This window comes from Nannospalax galili, unplaced genomic scaffold, assembly GCF_000622305.1.
Source record: "Nannospalax galili isolate Female #2095 unplaced genomic scaffold, S.galili_v1.0 scaffold779, whole genome shotgun sequence".
NCBI lineage: Eukaryota > Metazoa > Chordata > Mammalia > Rodentia > Spalacidae > Nannospalax > Nannospalax galili.
The window spans coordinates 2206150-2213296 of NW_008345224.1; positions in this window are offsets into that span (position 1 = coordinate 2206150).

Genomic DNA, 7147 nt, shown 5'->3' on the forward strand with positions numbered 1-7147 from the left:
TGTTGGAATTACAAGCATGTGCCACTATGTCTGGATTTTTAAAAGTGGGTTCTGGGGATTAAACTGTGGCTTCCATGCTTGTGCAGCATGTACTTTCCCTACTGAGCCATCTCCACAGACCCTAAGGGGGTGATTGAAGGAGCTCAATGCCTTATCCATTAGGCAACTGGGGTGTCTGTGATTTAAAAGTCACCCTTGGCAGAGTAAGCATGCTTCTGTGAGTTTCTGTTTCCTTTTCTGACAATCAAGGTACCTGGGTAGCCAAAATTCTTCAGGGCTCTGCCAACTTCTCCATCCCATGGCTCCAGGCTTGGTTTTGTTTAGTGGAAAATAAATGACATAAATACAGAAAGGTGATCTATTTGGGGGAAGAAGGGGACCAGCAATAAGGGGTCAGGGGAATGGGAAGGGCTGTGGGGGAGAGGGATGAATAAGAACATTTATGAAAGGGCCATGATGAAGCCCTTCACTTTGTATGCTAACTTACAGCTGATCAAAGTGCAGAGAACAAGGGTCTCTGGAGTACTCACCTATAAATGGGACATCTATATGACACTCCCTCCACAAGATTCGGGGAACATTGGGGAAGAGGGGGCAGAAAGCATGTAAGAGTCAGAAGAAAAATTGCAGGAGTCAGAGATTGAAGAGAGCTGGGTGAAATTTTCTATTCTGAAAATGGCAAGACTATTGTATTTATGAACTCACAGCAACTGTGACTGCCTGCATAAGACCAGCTCAAGGTCAGGCCAGTCAACATTCCAGCATGGATGAGAGGGAGGGCACATGAGCCTTCCTTCCTGAGGAGCTACTGACAGTTGATGGTTGCTAGGGAAGGGAGAGCAGATTTTCTTTAGGTGTGTCATTCCTGGCAGATGTCTGAACATGATCCAATGGATGGCTCCACCCTCGTGTGTACATGGACAGAACTAATTCAATTCAGTGTTATAAAAGAAAAGAAGACACAAAGTTAAGAGAGGAACATGGAGTGAGCATCTGAGAGGCATTGGTAGGGTGACTATGCTCAAAAACATTGTGTGCATGTGTGAAAGTCTCACAGAATAAATACATATATTCAAATAAAAATTTATTTAAATAAAAGATTAATAACATTCATGGAAGAATTTGTTGTCTTTTTTTTTTTTAATCTTAGCCATTCTGACTGAGGTAAGATGAAATCTCAGAGTAGTTTTAATTTGTATTTCCCTGATGGCTAAGGATGTTTAGCAAGAAAGAAATAATTCTTGGCCATTTATATTTCTCCTTTAGAGAACTCCTTGTTTAGTTCCATGTCCAAATTTCTGATTGGGTTATTTGTTTTCTTGGTGTTGAATTTTTTTTTTTAGTTCTTTGTATATACTATAACAGTGATTGGCTAGGTCATAGCATTATGGGAACTCATCTGAGATTGACCTGGCACAGCAAGAAGACTCTACCATACTCCAAAAGAAAAAGACACTTATCTTTTATTACATGTGGGCCTCAGTCTGAGCTCCTGCTCCAGAGAAACTGTGGCGTGGACCAGAACCACTTACAGGTTTATATAGGATTTTTCACATCAACCTTTGATAGACACCATACTGGTGGATTTGAGACTTGCAGCACAGAAATATATGTGCCCTTTAGTAAGGCTATTATAGGAAGTTTAAACAGTCAGTGTTTTACAAAATCAGATGTTTTGGACAAGTGTGTGCAAAGGTTGTAACATTCCCAGTAACATGATACAGTGCAGACTCCAGTAAAAAGTCTCAGCTATTTATTTTGTTATTTTTATTTTATTTATTCTATTTTATTTTATTTAGTTTTGTCTTTCTGAGACAGTGTCTCCCTATAGCCCCAGCTGGCCTGGAACTCACTACATAGACCAGGTTGGCCTTGTACTCACAGAGATCCACCTGCCTCTGTCTCCTGAGTGCTGGTACTAAAGGCGTACACCACCACACCTGGCTTATTGAAGCTATTTTAGCAAACATGACATATTGTAAATAGATATGTTTTTTTTTTTTTTAAGATCACATACTGCCTTTTTAAGTTGTCTGTCTTACCCTGTCTTAGTCAAAGACTGAACTCAAGTCTTCATGATTTGAGTACAAGTAGATGCTTCCAAAATCCTGTTAAACACACATACACACACACACACACACACACACACACACAGACACACACACACACACACACACACACACACACACACACACACACACACACTTATTAGGAGTACATGAGATTCTTATCAAATACATTTTCTTTTTTGAAAAAAAAATTATTATTTTATGTGTATGAGTGTATTGCTTGCATGTATGTGAGTGCACCCATCTCATGCAATGCCACTGAAGTCAGAAGAGGGCGTTGGATTCCCCTGGAACTGGAGTTAAAGATGGTTTGTAGTTGCCATGTGGGTGCTGGGAATTGAACCTAGGTCCTCTGCAAGATCAGTCAGTGCTCTTAACTGCTGAGCCATCTCTCCAGCCCCTCAAATACATTTTCTGATACTTACTCATCTACCATACACAACAGTTATACTGAGGTCATAGTTCAGTAGTTTTACATAAGGTTAATTTTCCTCATCAATAGGCCCTATGAGACAACTTAGTACTATTAATCAGATAAATGGACACAGAAATTAACTGCTCCCTAATTTCTTATCTTTACAGCCACAGATTAGTGCATCTCTTAGCCCTTCAGAAAAAGTTTTTTGTAGTAGTTGGTGACTAATACAGAGATCCACATGTAGAGAATAAGAGACTGTAGAGTGCTCAGCTGTAAATGGCACATCTATATCACACCCTTTCCATCAAGGCTCAAGGATCATCATGGAAGAGGGAAAAGAAAGACTACAACAGCCAGAGAGAGTAGACATCTGCAGCAAAAGAGTGTTTGGCAAATAGGCAGGGCCACTGCACACATGAACACACAGTGGCTGGGACTACATGCACAAGATCAAACCAACCAAAATCCCAGCATAGATGGGGTTCAGCTGATGAAATTCCACTCCTGTCTGAGGAACTATAGGAAACTGATGGCTACTGGGAGAGGTGTCTGCTTTCTTCAGGGTTGTAGGCCCTAAGACACTAACCCATGCTCCCGTAGACAGCCCCATGGCCATGTACATAGAGGCAGCACCAAGTAGATTCAGTGGGTTATCAAAAAAAGAGCACATGAAGCTGGGAGGGAATAGTGGGGAAGATAGGGGAGGAATTGGAGGGGAGAGAATGGGGATGGATTTGATTTAAACAACATTCTATGTCTGTATGAAATCCTCAAACAATAAAATAGTATTAACAGAAGAAAGGGGAGTTTGAGTGTTTTAGGGGAAGAGGTTAGAAATTATCTGAGAGTTGACCGAGAAAAAACTTTAAGTAGTTCAGAGAAATTCTCCCAGGAGTTTGCAAATGTAAATGTCCTTCAGGTGAAATTACAAAGGCCAGGATAGAGTCTGTTACATCCATTTTGGAATCCTGCCACCAGAAGAGGAAATCCTTGGCTCTCAGCACTTGTTCAAGCCACATTAATTTGACAGCAAGCATGAGCTGTTGACTGCCTGCTGGAGTCTTCTACTGTCTGTGGCTCGTTGAGTGCACAACGGCTCCGATCGAGAGTAATTCCCTGTCAGGCAGCTGTGGAATGAATAAGTTATATCCAGCCACTGGAATCTAGGGCCTCATCAGTTAATCAGCGAGCTCCATGGGAGACAAATTAAAGCAGAAGAAGGCGCATATAGGAAGAGGAAGGTGATGAAGGAAAGAAATAAGCCTGCATTATGAGGTGATGAAAGCTGCGGGGAAATGCACGCATTTTAGTTAGAAACAGATGAAACACATTTGGGGTCCAATTTCAGAGTCCAGGGCACACATACAAAAATGAATTTGCTAAGAGAAGGTGACAAGAAGCTTCTGGAAGGTGAGAGAGAGTTAATGAAGTTGTTTGAGAATGCTTAATAAATATGCTGATCATGAAACAGATGCGATACCATAGAGTTGAATCTAGGCTAGGTACATTTAGCATCCCTTGTTGGCTGCTAGTTGGGACAAAAGAGATGGCAGGGCCTCTGAAGAATAAGGTTTGGCTTACATAGTTGCAAGATGCTATGTCTATAGCAAAGGTCTAAGAAACAGTAAGGACATGGAAAAATGGAATAGTGGAGCCAAGTCCAGTATTTCAATCTGTAAGTAGACTAGTATGAGGATTCTCATACCCAGAGACATCCTCTGTGTGCATACTGAGCTTTTCTGGAAAATTCCAGAGGGTAACATATTCTCCCCTGGGTTCTCTGCAATCTGTTCACAACTGCCATTCCTTCTTTCTACCCCAATATGAAGTCCCAACTGACAGGTAAAAAAGCTATATAAGCCAGCCGTGGTGGCACATGCCTTAATTCCAGCACTTGGAAGGCAGAGGCAGGTGATCTCTGTGAGTCTGAGGCCAATCTTGTCTACATAATAAGTTCCAGGCCAGCCATACTTCATAGTGAGACCCTGTCTTTGGTGGGGCATGCCTTTAATCCCAGCACTCAGGAAGCAGAGGCAGGCGGATCTCTGTGAGTTCAAGGCCAGCCTGGTCTATCTATCGAGTTCCAGGACAGCTGGGGCTACAGGGAGACCCTGTCTCAAAACGACCAAAAAATAAATAAATAAATAAAACAGAGAGAGCAAGAGTGAGAGCGAAGAGTGAGAAAGCAAGATAGGGGTGGGGGGGGTGGGACAAACGCCTCTAACTGCCTGTCCAATTCAATATTATCATTTCTCACGTTAGGAAATTAGGTTCAGAAGGAATTTTCCCCACAGCCCATAGCTAATTAGTGTAATTAGTGGTGTGATAAGAAATCATTTGGGTTTCCTGGCTTCCCTTGTAGTGAACTTTGCTATTTATGCTGCCTTGCTTTTATGCGTTGGGTATGTCCCCAAAGGTTCCTGTGTTGGAAACTTGATCACCAAAGCAACTGGGTTGAGAGATGGGAGCTTTAAGAAGTGGGTAGGTCATAGGGACTCCGCCCTAGTGAATGGATTGACGTCTTCATCACAGGACTGGGTGCAGATTTCAGGACAAAGTGTGAGTTCCCCACCCCTATCCTTCCCTCTGTCTTGCATGGTCTTATGACCACACATGTTCTCTTGGCCTTCTGTTTTCCACTGTGGGATACTGCAGCAAAAAAATCAATGTGCAGCATTCAGTCCTTGACTTATCAGCCCCTAGAACTGAAAGAAATGAAAGTCTATTTTTAAAATTACCCAGTCTCAGATGCCTTTATAACTGTGAAATGTGGACTGAGATATGTTCTTTAAAATGTAGAGATTTATTTCAAGTATCATTGCATACCTTCCATAATGTGCCCCAATTCTTGGAGTTCATTTTTTGTCTTATAAACTTTACTGACTCATTTTACAAACAAATTAATGACCACTGTGTCTTTGCATGAAGCTTGTGCTCTAGAGTCTTCGGCACTAAACACTAAAATCAATAGTCCTATGTGGTGGCACATGTATGTAACTACAGCATCTGGGAAGCAGAATGTTTTGTAAGTCCAGAGAATGATCTATGGTAGATACTATTGGTTTTAAATGACTAAGTTTATCAAGCATATAGCAGGCCAAAGTAGAAAATAAATAACAAGATATAGATAAGTACATAGATGATAGATGATAGATGACAGATAGTCAGACAGACAGACAGACAGACAGATAGATAGATAGCAAAACATCATCAAAACTGGACTCTCAAAACATCCAACAGTAGCCAACTGGAGAAGTTCAAGCAGTCAGCTGGAGTTCTCTGTTAGCTATCTCTTCACTGCTGAGCTTCCCATGGCTGAACTTTCTTTCTTTCATACTACAGGCACTTTTATATCATGGGATAAACAATATTAACATCTCTTGGAAGTAGTTTACCTTCTCACTGTTCTCAAGCACTCATATTTTTACTCTCAGGGTATTTTTCTCTTCTCTTCTTTCCCTGTCACAGAGCTACAGGGGCCAGATCATCTACAGACAGAAGACCTTGGAAGACACTCTGATACAAGCATGCTTAGATCTGAAATGGGAGGGGACAACCCCACCTCCAGAGCCAGCTTCGTGAGCTCAAACAGCACATGAAAACTTACTGATATAATATAAATTACACAGAGATGAGAGGATCAGAAGTTCAAGAACAGTTGGGCTATGTAGTGAGTTCCAGGTCATCCTGAGCTACCTAGTGAGATTCTTTTTTAATAAGATAAATAAATATTATAATACAATATGAGAGCAGCAGGAACTCTGAAGAAAATGCATGTGGCCTAGGAGACAAAAGTAGCCTATTTTAGTTATGGAGTTAAGACCTTAAGGGATAAACTTGAACACAAACTTAAAGGATGGGAAAGACCTTTTAAGACTACTTTTAAAAATGAAGAGATGGTTCTATCAGTAAAATGATTGCTGTGCAAGCATGAAGACTTAAGTTTGAATCCCTAGCACCCATTGTTAAAACCAGGTTCAGTGGTGTACATCTGTGAACCCAGTACTGGGGAGGCAGAGACAGGCAGATCCCCACAGCTCAATGGCCAGTCAGTCTAGACAAATTGGTGAGGTCTAGGTTCAGTAAGTGATACTTTCTCACACTTAGGAAGAGTCTGGCTTGGTGGCACACAACTTTAATCCCAGAACTCCAGAGGCAGAGGCAAGGGGATCTCTACGAGACCAAGGTCAGCTTGGTCTACATAGCAGAGTTCCAGGTCAGCTGGGGCTACAGGGAAATCTGTCTCTCAAAATGACCAAAATACAAAATTTAAAAAAAAAAATTAGGAGGAGAGCAATTGAAGAGGACATTGATATCGACATCTGGCCTTTACATGAACATGCACAAACATGCACAGACTAACATGCACATACTAACACATACATACACTATAAAGAGACATATATACACACACATCTACATTAAATAAACCTTCCCTAGGATTTCTTTCACTCATTTGTCCTATTTGCTTGCTTTAAGGGCATAATGGGGTTTGCAGGCACATGTGTAGTATACTGAACTGCAGTAAACAAATGTCTGGTTTTATATTTGTAATGAACATTGTTAAATGATAAACTGGAACATTTATTTTATAGCAGTGCTCATTTTTAATTTTTTTATTTTTCAAAAAATGGATTAAAAATTTAGCCATGAATATATA